This window comes from Carya illinoinensis, chromosome 6 (assembly GCF_018687715.1).
Source record: "Carya illinoinensis cultivar Pawnee chromosome 6, C.illinoinensisPawnee_v1, whole genome shotgun sequence".
Lineage (NCBI taxonomy): Eukaryota > Viridiplantae > Streptophyta > Magnoliopsida > Fagales > Juglandaceae > Carya > Carya illinoinensis.
The window spans coordinates 14,275,908-14,295,000 of NC_056757.1; the positions used below are offsets into that span (position 1 = coordinate 14,275,908).

A 19,093-nucleotide genomic window follows, 5' to 3' on the forward strand; every position below is an offset into this window, starting at 1 on the left:
CCGTACTTTCTAGAACAAAATGATCTAGACATTTTATGAGTATCATGCCATTTCATTCTAAACAAGTATGTGCGAAAAAGTTACTTTTATCTGTGTAAAATCCTGCTTGCTTTTATTTACCCCCAACATTAGCTTGCATCTTGCTATTGTTTTACAATTTTTTGATTTCCTCCAAGAATTAGAGATTAATCGCTCATCATTTCTTCGAAGAATTGGAAGAGCATTAATCTTTGATGGACCTTTATTGGATGTGTGCCAAATATAAGGGATCCTAATCTCATAGTGTGTCATAAGTGGCATTTTCATGAAATCTTCTGGCTCGGCTGCTGACCTCATCAGTGATTATCCAATCACATTTTTTGCGGTGGTTAGCTGCAATTTGCAAGTTGTGGCTACTTTATTCAGTTAATTTTGACACTAGCCTAGCAATTTGGAAGCTCTGAAAATCAAATGCTTTTTCTACGCAATTTACTTATTAATAATTTCATTTTGTTTTCTATGTTACAGCAAAAAGTTGCCTTCACTCACAATCACTCCTGCAATGTCGGATATCAAGGTCCCCCTGGGTTCAAAGAGGAAGAAGATCTGGGTGGACTATTTTGTTCGATTCCGATGGATTATTGTTATTTTCTTTGTCCTCCCGATTTCCTTCACCCTATACTTCCTCACATATATTGGGGATGTTAAATCTGGAAAGAAGTCCTTCAAGCAGCGTCTGAAGGAGCATGATGAATATGTCAAGCAAGTTGTCAAACGCCTCAAAGGATGGTCTTGTCTGCACGGCAAGGAAACCATGGATTACTGTTGGAATGCGCAATGTTGACTATAAACGTGCTAGGCATTTTGAGGTTGATTTATCTGCCTTTCGCAATATCCTTGAAATTGACAGAGAGAATGGTTGCTAGAGTTGAGCCCCTAGTCAACATGGGGCAAATCTCCAGGGTTGCAGTCACAATGAACCTGGCCCTTGCAGTGATTGCTGAACTTGATGACCTTACTGTCAGCGGCCTCATTAATGGCTACGGGATTGAAGGTAGCTCTCACATCTATGGCCTGTTCTCTGATACTGTTGTGGCCTATTAGATTGTTCTGGCTGATGGCCGCGTTGTCAGAGCTACAAAGGACAATGAGTACTCCGATCTTTTCTATGCTATTCCATGGTCTCAGGGAAAACTGGGACTTGTCTCTGCTGAGATCAAGCTTATACCTGTTAAGGAATACATGAGGCTTACATACAAGCCTGTTGTGGGTAACCTAAAGGATGTCGCACAGGCATATATAGATTCCTTTGCTCCCAGAGATGGAGACCAGGATAATCCCGAGAAGGTTCCACATTTTGTGGAGACCATGATTTATTCTCCGACTGAAGCTGTATGCATGACTGGTTGGTATGCATCAAACGAATAGGCCAAGAAGAAGGGAAATGTAATCAACCATGTAGGGTGGTGGTTCAAACCTTGGTTTTACCAGCATGCACAAACGGCTCTAAAGAGGGGGGGAGTTTGTGGAGTACATCCCAACCAGGGATTATTACCATAGGCACACTAGATGTCTGTACTGGGAGGGAAAGCTTATCCTTCCATTTGCAGATCATTTGTGGTTTAGGTTTCTCTTTGGCTGGTTAATGCCTTCTAAGGTTTCTTTGCTCAAAGCTACTCAAGGTGAAGCAATCAGGGAACTATTACCATGAGATGCATATAATTCAGGACATGCTTGTTCCTCTTTACAAGGTTGGAGATGCTCTAGAGTGGGTCCACCAAGAGATGGAGGTAGGCCTTTTTCACCACTGTAATTTCTTCCCAATATGTTCTGTCCAACTTTATGCTAGTGGAGCAATCCTACTTATAGTTTTCATTTAGAGACTGCAATGTAAATCCAGGTAATTTTATATTTAAAATTTTTTAAAATTACAAAAATGTCCCTCTTAAAATGATAATTTTTCTTATTTAATAAATAGCTTACACATGCAGTCCCTAAGTGAGAACTGCAAATAAAATTTATCTTCTCAACACATTTTATCTCATATAATCATTTCAAATTTTTCAAACTTTCAAATACAATAAACAATTCAAAATTTTCAAATCTCAAAATAAAAATAATATTAAAAATTATATTTTAACAATATTTTAACTTTATAATAATTTTATTTAACTTTCATCTCATCTCACTATCCAAATCAGGCCAAACATAACCCCCAGGAAGAACACTAGTATTGGTTTCTCTAAATGCATCTTTAAAATTACATCTTTTGAAAATTGATTTTGCATATCAAAAAAAAACTATTATATTAGATTATGCGTATTTGAATCAAATAATAATAAAATATTATTATTTTTTATTTTTAAATTTTTTATTAAAATTATTATTTTTTATAGATTTTATAATTAGCACCGTGTGTTTAAAAATACCAATTTCATGTATATAAATATTACTAATTTCATATATAAAAAAGATTAATTTTATCAATAAATATTAATATGTACTAAAAAAAACATTGTATCATCAACTGAATACAAATTTCATATATCAAAATCATCTTAATAAAAATTCTACAAAGTTGATTTTAATGGATAGGAGAGAGAAAAAACATTAAAAATAATATTTGGAGAGTAAAAAGTGATTCTTTTCATAACTATGTAAAATTTAGAGATGCATAAGCTAATGTAGATGAATTTAAATACATATTATTCAAATTTAAAGATAAAGATAAATATGAATAAGTCAATACTAGTGCTCTTAGAATATGGATGGACTCTCTCTGAGTAAAGAGAAATGTAGATTCGTGGAGAATGAGAAGAGCCTTTACTTTGATTATGTAATAAAAGGGCACTCTAGTGGCCACCCCTTCCCTTTTCTTGGGGGTTAATAGTCACTTCATAAGCCTTTATGGCTGACCGATAATGTGTTGCGCCTCTGACCTGTCCAAAAATCACACAAAATGATAGAGAGATAATTTTTAAATAGTTCGGCAACTTGCTTACGTCCACTGAAGCGGAAACTCAGTATTTTTAATATGTTTGTACAAAATTACAAACACTCATAAACAATCTCTCTATCTCTCGAATGGCTTTTTGTTCTGGGTTTTTCCAGAACTCAAATTTCGCCCGCAACCCTCTGCCTCAATCTCTCACTGCAGTGAGGATAATTTTAATTTTCAGCTATCCTCTCCTATTCATAGGAGAGGTTGAGCTCCTCCTCCCTCCACAAAACATTACGTAGTGGAGGGAGGGACACCTTAGCTGGAGATGCTCTCCAATGCACATGGAAGCATATAGGTAGACAACAACACATAGCTGGAGATGCTCTCCAATGTACATGGAAGCACATAGGTAGACAACAACACATGGGGTGGACCATACCAAGTTGCCGAACCACTTAAATATTATCTCTCTATCATCTTGTGTAATTTTTGGACAAGCCAAAGGTGCAACAATTGGTATCAGAGCTTTGGTTTCGTGTTGTTTAGAAAAATAAAATTGATCAAAAGTAACTTTTGACCACACAATGATATTCCTCGCATCAAAACAAATCCGTTGCCGCAAACGGCATAAAAAACGGATGCCGGAGGAGCCCCTACACGCCCCTAGAAGTCAAAGAGTACATAGACGCACCTCAGTCACACCAGAGGAAGATGACGAGTGGATGACACGCACCCACGCGCCCCACTCGCGGCAGAAGGAAGAAGACACGTGAAGGACACGCGCCTACAGGGTTGAGACGCATGAGAGGCACGCTCTCACGTGCCCCCACGCGCCCTAGAGGACTCTAAGCCATTCGGAGTCCGATTTCAACGATCAAATAATGTTTTCCAACTATTTGGATTATTCTGGACTCATACGTACGTGGGAATGTTGACCATCGGTACTTTTGATCTGAACCGTCCATAAGTTACAAATCATTTTGGGTTAGATCTAAACCAGTTGGAGTCCAGTTGTGATGGTCAAATAGTGCTGACAAATTATTTGGATTATTTCGGACTCATCCGTACGGTAGGAATGTTGAGATTCGCCATCAGTACCTTCAATCTGAACGGTTCAGAGTTGCAGATTATTTTGGACTTGATCTACGCCAGTTGGAGTTCAATTACGATAATCAAATAGTGCTGACAAACTATTTGGATCATTCCGGACTCATCGGTATGGTGAGAATGTTGAGATTCACAGTCGGTACCTTCGATCTGAACTGTTCAGAGTTGCAGATCATTTTGGGCTTGATCTATGCCAGTTGGAGTTTAATTGCGATGATCAAATAGTGCTGACAAACTATATGGATCATTCTAGACTCATCCGTACGGTAGAAATGTTGAGATTCACCATTGGTACTTTCAATCTGAATTTTCCATAGTTGCAGATCATTTTGGGCTAGAACTATGCCAGTTGGAATTCAATTGTGATTATCAAATAGTGTTGAAAAACTATTTTAATCATTCCAGACTCATCAGTATGGTGGGAATGTTGAGATTCACCATCGGTACCTTGAATCTGAACTGTTCAAAGTTGCAGATCATTTTGGGCTTGATCTACGCCAGTTGGAGTTCAATTACAATGATCAAATAGTGCTGACAAACTATTTCGATCATTCTGGACTCATCCGTACGGTGGAAATGTTGAGATTCGACATCAGTACTAATGATCTGGACCATTCATACTTCAGATCAGTTGTGGGCTTAATCGCAGCCAGTTGGAATTGTGACGGACTCATTTGTTTTTGCTTGATCGCAGCCGGTTGGAGTCATGATGGACTCATTTGTTTTAGGCTTGATCGCAGCCAATTAGAGCCGTGATTGACTCATTTATTTTGGGCTTGATCTCAGCCAGTTGGAGTCGTGATGTACTCATTTGTTTTGGGTTTGATCTCAGCCAGTTGGAGTCGTGCCAGAATCATATATTTTGGGCTTGATCTCGGCCAGATGGAGTCGTGCTAGACTCATTGGTTTTGGGCTTGATGTCAGCCAGTTGAAGTCCAATGTTGCCGGACTCAGTTCGTTTGGGCTTGATTTAAGCCAGTTGGGATCGTGAAGTTTGAGGAGCAAATTTCAGATCATTGGATGATGTTGATTAACTTGTTATATCAGCAGGTTTCGACAGTCATACAATTCATGAAGCATAGTGTTATTAAGAGGAGAACCGCAACGGATCTCATTGTGGCTTTCTTTGAAAAGCCAGTTGCAAATAACAAAGTGCAAATGAAGAAATAGTTCAACTTCAAAAAATGAAGAAGGTATTATTGTTGCCCAATATTATTTGGCATTGTGGTCAAAAGGTTGGGAGGTCATGAGAATGGCTATGAGTCATTCTGCAAAGAAGTCAAAGTTGAATTTTCTTAATGTAAGAGATCTTATCCTAGATGAGGAGGTGCGCAAAAGAGATTCTGACAAGATCTCGAGTTTGTTGGTCCTGAATGTTGATAATCTAGGCAAAAGCTTGGATTAGTTAAAGTCCAGGAATAAGGGCAGTGGCAAGATCTGGATAACAAATTACTCGCTAGAAATTGTGGCAAGACAGGCCAAAAGAAACTGCTAAAATCAGAAGAAAACTGAGAATGATACTGTGAATATGGTGACTAAAGAAATACATGACGTTGTATTTCTTTCAGTGCACAATGCTGTTAAAGACAACTTGAAGACAGCAGTCATTCAGTAGTGTTTTCTCAAAAAGGAGTGGAAGGTCACAAATGATTCATTAGTCTTGGCTCGTGGTAATGGTCGTGTGAATTAGATGAGGAAGTAAAAGGAACTCAGTTTTACTTTTCCTTATCTAAACCTGAAGAAATCTCCCTAGACCACGACATGAAGCAAAGGTGTGAGAGATGGGAACAAAATGTCAGATGTTCCAGGGATATCTACACCTAAAGTTGATGATCGCATGACTGCCAAGACGATCAGATCTCCATGGTGGTTACTACCTTAAACTATATCCTGCTGAATGAAGGTAGTGAACTACGGTATCTTGCAAGAATGAAGATTATGCAAGTCGAAGTTAGCAGAGACTGCACACAAGATAGACACATCGACTGAAGACAGGATATGTTAACAATAGGATGAAGAGTCAGCCGTCCAGGTCAGAGATGGAGACCTTAACAATAGGTTCCCTGATATGTGTCAAGGTCCGTGCGAGACCATTGATTCCCAGTGCAGTGGGAGATGCGTTGCCCTATATAGATATGTTGATTAAGGGCACTGTACATGATGAACTAAAGTTATGCATCACTTTAGTTAGTCTTCCAACTTGAAGACATGAGCTGTAAAGTTGCAAAGATGATAAGGGATCATGCTGGAGATAGAGGCTAGCATGTTGAGAACCAGTCTCCAAGTTGGAGATTGGTATGATTGTAGGATTGTGGAGCCTAGTTTGAAAGCTGTGAAGGCACCAGGTAGATTGTTCCCTCGACTGTGGCTTGAGTGAAACTCAGTTCACTCAAGGTGTGCATGAGTGTGGACTCATGGACCCGAGTGAAAAAAGAATCCTAGGGAGTTGAGATTATGTAGTTGAGCACTTGTAAATCTTCTCTAAAGAAAATACCTTACAAGGTCCGTGGATGTAGACAATCCTGATGCATTTGAAGATGCATTTGGAGAAGCATCTGGACATCTATTTGAAGACGTACCTGCAAATGCATTTGATAGCGAAAATCTCTCATGGCTAACAAGCATTCCAATGAGGGAATACAATCATTTGAAGGATACAACATATAGTATCCTAGTATGGTACATTTGGGTGGAGAGGGTGATTGTTGAGGGTCCACCCCATATGTTGTTGTCTACCTATGTGCTTCCATGTGCATTGCAGAGCATCTCCAGCTAAGGTGTCCCTCCCTCCACTACGTAAGGTTTTGTGGAGGGAGGAGGAGCTCAACCTCTCCTATAAATAGGAGAGGATAGCTGGAGATTAAAATCATCCTCACTACAGTAAGAGATCGAGGTAGAGGGTTGAGGGCAAAATTTGAGTTCTGGGGAAACCCGAAACAGAGGGCCATTTGAGAGATAGAGATCAGATTGTTTATGAGTGTTTGTAATTTTGTACAAACATATTGAAAATACTGAGTTTCCGCTTCAGTGGATGTAAGCAAATTGCTGAACCACTTAAATATTATCTCTCTATCATTTTGTGTGATTTTTGGACAGGCCAAAGGCGCAACATAATGGCCAGTTGGGGATTACACGAGCACGCAAGGATGTCTCACAGCATGATCTAATGCACACAGAGCTTTGTGCACCAGGTGCATAGCGGACAAAGCGGCACACACCAATAGGGTGCTGCCACCACAACACACAAAGGGTTGCAGCCAGCGACGACTTCGGAAAATTTTAAGCGGGGTGTGGAGTTCACCTGGAGGTGCGAGAAGCACCTAGTAGTGGCATGGCCGCCTCTGCTACATGCAGAGCTTGCGTGCGCCTCGATGGAGGTGCTGTCCTCTTTTGCACGTAGAGCAACACGCACCATGGTTGTGCTACAAGCTCTGCAGCACACAGAGCACGACAACTCCAATTTTTTTTTTTTTTTGCGCTGCGCGACAAGTAGTGTTGGATGCGTGCTGCATTTCCCTGACGCTGCGCGGACAGGCAGCGCAAGTGCAACGATGCACCCGGTGATACAGACACCAAGCGGATGAAGCGCTGAGGGAAGCCCTGTCATCGGTAAAGTCGCTCATCAGGCCAAGGCAGCAAGTTTTACTGCACGCAATGCCGCAGACAAGATCGGAGCCGCTTTATGCTTTGAGCGCTGGGTGGTACTCCTGGCCTATGTAGCTTGCGTTGCTGCCTGTAGAGTAGTTTTGCACCAGGGTGGTGCTATAGAGCTACCGTGAAGTAGCTTACCCCTGAAAATACATGGCACTTGACTGCCTCGATGGGTGGCAGCGGTTACATGAAATTGTTTTCCTCTTCCGTTACTTTAAAAAGTAAATGTAACGAGTGAGGAAGAAGATGAATAGCTTTGTTTTTTCTTTCATAGAATAGGTTTTGGACTCTTGAAATGGTTTTGGGTTTTTTGTTACTATTTTTAAACTCAGCCCATTATTGAATCCGGCCCAGCTGTAGGTATTTACTATTTTTTCTAGAAGTGGTTTCGGGCTTAAATGGTGGGCCTACAATTTCTTTTTATAAATCCTACACTCGGCCCATATTATTTTTAAAGTAAAACCCAGCTCAATTTTTTTAAAACTAAAATAAAGAAGAAGAATAAGCCTTTGGGCAAATGAGCCCAACAGGCAGCTACCTGCTCTGCAGCTGGGCGTAAAGGGTGCACCCTGCTGGTAGTGTCCACAAGAAGTAGCACAAATTTATTTTGGGCAAATGCTTGGATGGAGGGTTTTGAACCTGGAACTCAAAGCCCATGACATTGAGTTTAACCATTGAGCTATGCCTTACCAATGTTGTAACTCCTGCTTTGTTTGTATTTATTATCTAGTAAGTAGTTATGCCACATGAATATTTTTATTTGAAATATATATTTTTTTTAAATGTGATTAAGATTGTTGAATACATGCATACCATGATATTATGAGATCTTGTTTTTTGTCACATTTATTAGGCATTTTATTTTCTATAATAAATTGCCAAGATTATTATTTTTTGTAAATGATAATTATTTGTAGGAAACGTGATGACTTTTTTGTACATGTATTGTGTTTACCTGTCATAATATGAGCTTATTTTATCTCTAAGAATTAGTCTTTAAACTTTTAGGACGTGATAAAATAGAAGATTAAGCAACCCAAGTTTGTACTGTCCATGCTTATGATTAGCCCAAATAAATTTATTTGATTTGAGAAGAAATTGTTTCTTGCATGTGATTAACTCGGTAGATTGTTTATCTTAGTGGGAGTATGGTTGAGATTGATTTGGAATTAATCTCCTATACGATATAAATTAACTTAAAAATTAATAATTAGGCATTGTGGCGCAAGAGATGATTAGGAAACTTAGCAATTTTTCGATCTAGCGACATGTATTAATTACTTTTATTCTGATTTAGATTGACATAGCAAATTTCTTAAATGTGTGCAATTAATTGCGTATAGGTTAGTAACTTTGAGATAACTGAAAAGAAAGCCTAGAGATTGTGTATGCGACTTACTTATCACTTTAATCTTCCTAATGAGTAATAGTTGGAAACGTATAAAGATTAGTATGAATGTCAGATAATGTTAGACCATCATTATTATATAAACTTCTGAAAGGTCTAGAATAAAATTGGAAGCGCGTGTAGGACGCATGCATTATAATTTTCATAGAAATTGAAGGGATTAACTATTAGATAGAGTTAAATCACTATTTTGCCTTCAAGAATCTTGTAGGTAATAACAAAAGTTGAGCATTATTTTTTGTAATGTAAAGACTAATTGCTCCTATATTTGAGATTAAGCATTACAATCTTGAATCAACTGAGATTAACGCATAGATAAGCACACACTCTAAAACTTGCTAGTATGTCTAGCAAGTAGGGACAGTAAAATCTACGTGTTTGAGGACATTCTTGATTGGCACGTTCATTTTTAAAGGTTTTATCAGTGTACTTCTTTGTGGTATAAGCATTGGTAATCTTGCTCAAGTTTTCTTTCTCTCTAGTAAGAACAAATAAGTTCTTGCAGATATATGAACTTAGGAGGAGTACCTCTTCAGAGTAATGTAGTACCAAGCACCTTAGAGGTTTGCATGGTAATTGTGGCAAAAGTCAGAATAATCAAGAATGACTAAATTAAGCCTAAAAGGCTAGCTCGTGGTTGCATTGATGCAAGATATGTTTTAGGTTAAGATAATTTCTCACAAGGTTTTCTTTTCTGTTTTATAGTGAATTGGAGAATATGAAATATATCTAATAAGTGAGAAAATATATATATATATATATTACTAGTTAGCGGCTAAAACGTCATATACTACTTTTATTGCACAAGGAGATGTCTTTTTGGCGGTTTTAACGAGATATTAGCGAAATCTATACCTAATTTGATTCAAGATTCAATGTATACAATGATGTTAGTGAGAATTCCTAGATGTTTAAAAGTTAAATGTACACTCATTGAGTCAATGATATTATTTCTCAAGTAGAGAAATGATACGTTAAAATGTGCCGTGAAGGCATAAGATGATGGGTGTGAAAGTTGAGAAATTGAAAATATTCTTTCTAATGAGATCCCTCTCCTTTATTTAGAAAAGTCAAAGAGAAAAAGACAATATGAGCATTTTCTATGTTAAAGTTCCTATATATGCACACTAAGGACATTCAATAAGAATTGTCTCATTATATGAATGTGATTCCAAAGTATTTTTTTGTTCAAAAGGAAAAATATATTTTTAAATAAAATATTTTCTGAATCACAATTGTATGAGTTATATGATAAAACAATTATCTCACAGTTTTATAACTTGATGAGAATGGAGTTATAAATTAATTATGGTGCAAAGTAGTTGTTACATCACACTTGAGTTGATGTAATATGGGGTTGCAACCTTAAGTTCTTAGATCAAGTTCATTCACCTTTAAAGATAAGTGATTTTTTTTTTTTTTTGTGCAAATGTGAATTCTATTAAGATAGAAATATGGACAATATAAGCTTGAATAGTTTTTGTTGAGTCCAGAAAATTACTCATGTTTTCAGCGAGGGTAAGGTATTGTGGATTTTATTAACAGTTCATTTTCTGAAAAAAAAAAAAAAAAATGTTTTGTCCTACATTACCTTAACCTTACTATTTTCAAATTTTTTATAAAAAATCGTCGAAAATAGTGAGAGTAATTCAACAACTAATGTGATTATACCTTTAAGTGATGGTATACCTGATTACTTGCAAAATTTCGTATTACAGATTTTACAAGATCGCTTGAGCAGAGGCTTTTGGCCGCTCAAGCGAATTCAGGCAGATTCAAACGCTCGACTGTCGCTCGACAGTGAGCTCAAGCGGGTTGCGGGAAAACAAAGATCGCTCAAGCAGAGACATTGGACACTCGAGCGAAATCAGGCAAAGTCGAACGCTCGATGTGCACTCGATAGGACGCTTGAGCGAAATCAGGCAAAGTCGAACGCTCGATGTGCGCTCGACACCCTGCTCGAGCGAACATCGTATTTTGACAAATCTGGGGTTTTCCACCGTCAGAGCATATAAAAGAGATTTTTCACCATATGGTCGTACTTTTTGACTGGAGAACACTTTTTGGGACAGAAAAACACCGCTAGAAGGATTCAATTCATCTGTTTTGGAGAAGGAATTCCATATATTGCACATACGTTGGAATCATACACGAGCACAGACGGGAGAAAAGCATTGAATCATTTCCTTGAGTTTTTGAAGACGAATTGCGGCTGCGAGGAGTATTTTTCAGCGTTTATTTTCTTCCAATATTCTTAGAACAATTATGGTGAATTCATTTATGTTGAATTCCTTTTCTAGCATGAGCTAAATTTTATTTATTCTAGGAAAACGATGTAACCTAGTTCCGAACTATGCTTGATTGTCTATGCTAATTTAAGGCAATTCTCTCTTTGTTTATCTGATTTATTCTGAGTTTATTACTTCTAATTAACTGGCCATTGATTAGATGATATTTAATTTTGTGATTTGCTATCGAAAGAGGGAATCATAGGGTAGATGTGACGCCCCCAAATTCCGTTTGGGATTGGACGGACATTTGAAGCGTCGAGACATGCAACACAAGATTACCTGCCCCCGTTCATGACATATAAGATGCAATGTTCCTAACATGCATCTAACATTATGCAATATTCGCAGCGGATAATTTTTTTCTTTAGCAATACTATGCACCAAATTGAAAATATCCCAAATGCTTAAAACATACTTCATACATAAAGACCCATTGAGTAGATCACAACACTAGTCCAAAATGCTTATGATCCAAAAACTACTAAAGATGCAACTCTATTGTACAAGTAATAATTTACGTTAACTACTATATTAACATTGACGTCGCACCATCGCTTAGTCAACTGTGTCTAGTTGATCAGCTCCTGATTCTCCTTCAGGTCCTGTAACAAGATCTACCATTTGGGGGGAATGGTAGTTGGGACTACCAAAGTGAGATTTGATTACAAATCTCAGTAAGTTAACAAAAAAACTTCCACACAAGCTAATGATGCATGCATGACAGTAAAAGTATAAATGCATAATCAAATTCATAAGTAATTAAAGCATAACTTGGCATACAACATAGCATAATTGACATAACTTAAATTGAAACATGAACTGAACTTGACTTGACATGAACTTGATCTGAAACTTGACTTAACATGAAAAATACGTACTCCACAGTTGTTGTGGCCCCATGTATTCTACACAAACTTGACTTAACATGAAAAATACATACTCCACAGTTGTTGTGGCCCCATGTATTCTACGTGTAAATACATACTCCACAGTTGTTGTGGCCCCATGTATTCTACACAAACTTGACTTAACATGAAAAATACATACTCCACAGTTGTTGTGGCCTTATGTATTCTATGTGTAAATACATACTCCACAGTTGTTGTGGCCCCATGTATTCTACACAAACTTGACTTAACATGAAAAATACATACTCTACAGTTGTTGTGGCCCCATGTATTCTACGTGTAAATACATACTCCACAGTTGTTGTGACCCCATGTATTCTACACAAACTTAACTTAACATGAAAAATACATACTCCACAGTTGTTGTGGCCCCATGTATTCTACGTGTAAATACATACTCCACAGTTGTTGTGGCCCCATTTATTCTACACATACTGAATGTACTCAAGATGAAACGTGACTGGAAAACGAAAGGACTGGAGCCATGACGTAACATAACGTGATTTGAACATAACTTGAAATACATGACCAACTTGAGATAGAAACATTTCGTAACATGGCATAACATATAATAGACAACATATTTAACATGACATACTTGTAATGTACAGTAATACATGACAGAATATATTATGTAACAGATAAAAATTGATGACAAAATAAATTCTGTATAATAGACAATTACGTGATAACTTGGCATGGCATGACATATATGATAACATACATACATACATTGTAGTTCCTTTACTTAGCACACATACACAGTAGACTGCTAGTAAGTTAAAAGCTAACTTACCTCGATCTCCGCATTTCTTATAAAACTTCAAGTGCGATCACGGGGAACTGTAATTAGTGATTCTAAAAGTTAGAACTAAATCACTAATAATTTGAAATATGGAAAATACTAACTTAAAGAGTAAAATTTTCATTTTACTCTCTACATGTGGGAAAATGACCGTTTTACCCATAACTTAAGGATTTTGCATACTAACTCCAAAAGTTTCCAAAATTTACATTCCTCATGTAAATTTTGTCCTAAACTTAAATATCAATTCAGAAAAATTTAAAACAAAACACAACTATGGAAAACACACTATGGCCGAAACATCCATAGGCCATTTCCCTTGATTTTTTTGTTGCAATTCTTTTCAACTTCAAAACTCATGCTTAAACCAAAATTTTACAACAAACATCTTCCAATCCTAAGTTCAAAACCATACTTAAAACATCCATTTAGAAAAAGCTAATAATCAACACCAAACTTTTTTGTAAAAAGATCCAAGCACTTGAATCACAAGTTTTGACCTTAAATCAAAACATCTCCAAGAGTTTCAAAAATCAAATCTTACTTCTAACATATTCATAATATCATCCTAACATCAACCATGCTTTAAATCATCAAACCAAAGTCACCAAAATCACAAAATAACATTTGGAGTTTTTGGTTTTACACTTAGTTCAAAAACAGAAACTTTTTCCTCAACTAGTTTTGATAAATCTCTTGATCTATGACTTATAAATATATGATCTTCAAACCAAACCATCACATGGTTTAAAAAGATGTCCTAAAACATATATAAGCTTCTAATTCAAGATCACATGGTTAGAAATTAACCAAAACATAAATTTAGCCAAGAATATCCACACTTTGGCTTATTTGAATATCTCTTTATATAAAATTTCATATCTTTGAAACTAACATCAAATATCTTCAAAATAATAATATAACATGTATATAAGATACTTAGGATCCTCCAATAAAATTATTAAAGTCATTAGAATAGGTTTAGACCACCAAAGAGTTAAACTTTCTCAAAACAGAAACTGTTTTTCTTCTTCCAATTTCTAAGTTTCTAAATCTAAGAAAATCTTTCATCAAAACCTTTAATCATGCAAAAATCCTCAACCAATAGTCACATATACATATTAACAATACTCCATAAAAATTTCGGACCAATATCTATCCATTAGCTTGGTCAAAAACTCCAAACTATAACATATTCTCCAGTTTATCTCCCAGAATGACCTTTCTATAGTTTATACAATATTTGACTGACCAAATAATCTTCAAATGGGGAAAATAAGATATCCATGTAAACTAAACTCAAAAAGGAACAACTTATATGAAGGAGACTTTATGATAAAACACTTACAACAGCTTCGAAATTGGCGTGCAAAATACCTCCTAAAAGCTGTCCGAGAGAGAGTGTTTGATATTCTTTCAATGGAAAGTGTAAATGAAGATAATTTCGTGGGGAGAGGTGGCTGGAGATAATTATGGATGATATATGGAAGAGATGAGGCTGGATTTGAGAGTTGAGTGTAGTTTTCTCCTACCCAAAATATCTATAAAAGATTATCTCATAATATTCTATCCAATAGTATCTACAAAAAAATCAACTTAAGATATTTTTATCTAATAATATCTATAAAAATTAACTCAAAATATTTTTACCCAATAATATTCATGAAAATTACCTCAAGATATTTCTTTTTATCCACTAATATCTACAGTTTTGAACAGACGTTTTGTCCGAAAATATGAAAAAATGTTATTGCGCCATAAGACTTTAAATAACCCTCCGAGTCTAATGGCACAAACCATAATACATTTTGACACTTCTAACTATCTCCAATAATCAAAAATACACTTCTGATACTATAGTAAATAATAACATTAACTATATAGTTAGACAAAAACCTATACGATTAATGGATTCGTGAAAACTTATGGGGTTTTCACGAGATTCCTAAAGTTAATAGAAATTTCACAATTGAATTTCTAGCGGGCTGTTACAATCTCCCCTCCTAAAAAAAAGATTTTGTCCTCGAAATCGAAGTAAGTAAGAAATAACAAGTTAAGGAATATGTGTTGCTTACCAACCTGGTGTCTATCTCGTATATATTTACCTTTGAGATTATGTCATTCTTTAACTCTCTTATTTTAATCAACAATTATATTATACTTCTTTCCACAAGGTTGGCCAATTTGTATCGACACACTCTCCAAACTTAAAATTTCAAGTAAATAATCTTCCGAAACTTTTCTTTAGAAAAACATAAGCGATATAGTTTAAGTGTTCTTATAAATACCAAAGTTAGTAAAGAATTCATCAAAATTAAGCTGTTATCCTCTCTCTCTCTCTCTGTTTTTTTTTTTCGGTGGCCCTCTGTTTTAGACCAGACAACTCTGATGCGCATGATTTTTATAGGTCTTCTGTAGTTGTCAGGCGCCGCATAGCTACGACACTAATTTGTTCTTCTGTAATTGTCAGGCACCGCAGCTATGATACTACATTGCTCTTGTCTCTTGTAGAGAAATGATTCGTGAGAGATGATTCGTTATAATTTTCTCTATAAAAGAATTATTCAGTTCATCTTCTTTCTCATCTCATCTTCTTCATTTTTCTGAAATTAGTCTGCATTCTTACTCTACAATCTCTTTCTGTTTACTCACTTTGCAATGGCTCAGCAATCTTCTCATTACCAAAACATGAGGTATTCTACACCTCGTTCACCAGTTGTTTATGCTTCTTCCGTAGGTGCTATAATGCAATCCAATAATGATCTGACTAATAAGTCAGATAATGAACTTATCTACAAGCTTGTGAGTCTCGGTACTCGATACTCATCAGCCATTGTCGCATATTCTCACCGACTGCAATCTAGGACTGGTGGGGTTGACAAACTCCAGGAGAAAATTTCTATCCTTCAGAGGCTTCTTATGGAATCCAACATGAAGATAGAAGCAGTAAAGCGAGAGAACAGAGATTTAAAATCTTTGTTTAACTCTTCTTTTCGAGTGGCTACTCCTTTAGATAGGAAAAGCATGCAGATTTTTGAAGAGCAAGAGCATTTAAAGATTGAGGCAAAGAGTCTCAAATTTCTGTAATTTTGCTTTATAATAATAAAATAATACTTCACAAATATTTATATTTGTGTTTCTATCTTCTGGTAGATGTTTTATGTGCTTCATTTTATTTCTTTCAGGGATTTTCATATATAAGACATGATCTAATGACTCATATAAATATGCATTTAATCATGCATATCCAAACTCTCAGTAATCTTCAAGTTAATAAAAACCTCAAGGAGTTCTACTGGTCTAGGACTAACTTACTTCTTTATAATCGCAACAATCAGTCATCTTCCTAGGTGGTACTTCAATAACTGACCAGTTAATAACTTAAACTTGAGACTTTCTCTCTTATGATTGACATAACTCTTCTATCCATCATGAGTTATCAATTATTCTAACTCTAAATGATTTGTTCCTAATGTTCACATAAATCCTCAAGACCAAGATTTTACTCCTCATATAATAGTCTTCAAAAGAAGATCGATTTATGTATCCATAAAGATAATGCTTTGCCAGAAATCATTTACTGGCGGCGTGGTAATACTATTATCATAAATGAATCCTACTAAGGCTAAAGCTTCTCCTAATCAAATTACTCTTCCAAACACAATTTCTATCGTATTCTCAGAATCAAAACAATTCTCCAAATATGTGGAGTACCATTCATCAATCCTACATATCCTTTCTCATATTACTAAAAGGTATTCTATATCTACATTGGTATGAACAATAATACTTCTAATGAAAATTGTTACTCTTACCACTAGGGTAACAATTTAGCTTCCAAGCTGAATTCTCAAGCACCACAATTAATAGAAACAATGACTCGTTTGAATCAAACAATATACAATTTACCAATCCCAATGACTTGACCTACTCCAAAATAACAATAATGCAATACAACCACCAATTGCAATCAGATCAACGTTAACTATGTTTACCTCAACTAATTCTTCATCCATCGGGAAATTCTTATCCTCTTGATTATTATCTCCTTTAGGATTCCGAGGTATTCTATCACGAGTCATGTGTCCCTTCTTGAAACACATGAGTATATGTATTAAAACCACATACTACCTTTCATACCTTAAGAAATTCAAGCCTACTGATGACTAAAATTTCAAGCCTAATGTTTGGTGCATTTCCTAAGGACATGTGGATTTACTACCCAGAGACGTATTGCTCTGATACCACCCTGTAACGCCCCCAAATTCCGTTTGGGATCGGACGGACATTTGAAGCGTCGAGACATGCAACACAAGATTACCTGCCCCCGTTCATGACATATAAGATGCAATGTTCCTAACATGCATCTAACATTATGCAATATTCATAGCGGATAATTTTTTTCTTTAGCAATACTATGCACCAAATTGAAAATATCCCAAATGCTTAAAACATACTTCATACATAAAGACCCATTTAGTAGATCACAACACTAGTCCAAAATGGTTATGATCCAAAAAATACTAAAGATGCAACTCCATTGTACAAGTAGTAATTTACGTTAACTACTATATTAACATTGACGTCGCACCATCGCTTAGTCAACTGTGTCTAGTTGATCAGCTCCTGATTCTCCTTCAGGTCCTGTAACAAGATCTACCATTTGGGGAGAATGGTAGTTGGGACTACCAAAGTGAGATTTGATTACAAATCTCAGTAAGTTAACAAAAAAACTTCCACACAAGCTAATGATGCATGCATGACAATAAAAGCAAAAATGCATAATCAAATTCATAAGTAATTAAAGCATAACTTGACGTACAACATAGCATAATTGACATAACTTAAATTGAAACATTAACTGAACTTAAATTGTAAATACATACTCCACAGTTGTTGTGGCCCCATGTATTCTACACATACTGAATGAACTCAAGATGAAACGTGACTGGAAAACGAAAGGACTGGAGCCCTGACGTAACATAACGTGATTTGAACATAACTTGAAATACATGACCAACTTGAGATAGAAACATTCGGTAACATGGCATAACATATAATAGACAATATATTTAACATGACATACTTGTAATGTACAGTAATACATGACAAAATATATTATGTAACAGATAAAAATTGATGACAGAATAAATTCTGTATAATAGACAATTACGTGATAACTTGGCATGGCATGACATATATGATAACATACATACATACATTGTAGTTCCTTTACTTAGCTTACATACACAGTAGACTGCTAGTAAGTTAAAAGCTAACTTACCTCGATCTCCGCATTTCTTATAAAGCTTCAAGTGCGATTACGAGGAACTGTAATTAGTGATTCTAAAAGTTAGAACTAAATCACTAATAATTTGAAATATGGAAAATACTAACTTAAAGAGTAAAATTTTCATTTTACTCTCTACATGTGGGAAAATGACCGTTTTACCCATAACTTAAGGATTTTGCATACTAACTGCAAAAGTTTCCAAAATTTACATTCCTCATGTAAATTTTGTCCTAAACTTAAATATCAATTCAGAAAAATTTAAAACAAAACACAACTATGGAAAACACACTATGGCCGAAACATCCATAGGCCATTTCCCTTGATTTTTTTGTTGCAATTCTTTTCAACTTCAAAACTCATGCTTAAACCAAAATTTTACAACAAACATCTTCCAATCCTAAGTTTAAAACCATACTTAAAACATCCATTTAGAAAAAGCTAATAATCAACACCAAACTTTTTTGTAAAAAGATCCAAGCACTTGAATCACAAGTTTTGACCTTAAATCAAAACATCTCCAAGAGTTTCAAAAATCAAATCTTACTTCTAAAATATTCATAATATCATCCTAACATCAACCATGCTTTAAATCATCAAACCAAAGTCACCAAAATCAGAAAATAACATTTAGAGTTTTTGGTTTTACACTTAGTCCAAAAACAGAAACTTTTTCCTCAACTAGTTTTGATAAATCTCTTGATCTATGACTT

At 35.7% G+C, this 19,093-nt stretch overlaps 1 pseudogene; it reads left to right on the forward strand.

Moving 5' to 3' along the window:
* The first annotated feature begins 502 nt into the window (after nt 1-502).
* Nucleotides 503-1,751, forward strand: LOC122314497 (annotated as a pseudogene).
* Nucleotides 1,752-19,093: the final 17,342 nt, after the last annotated feature.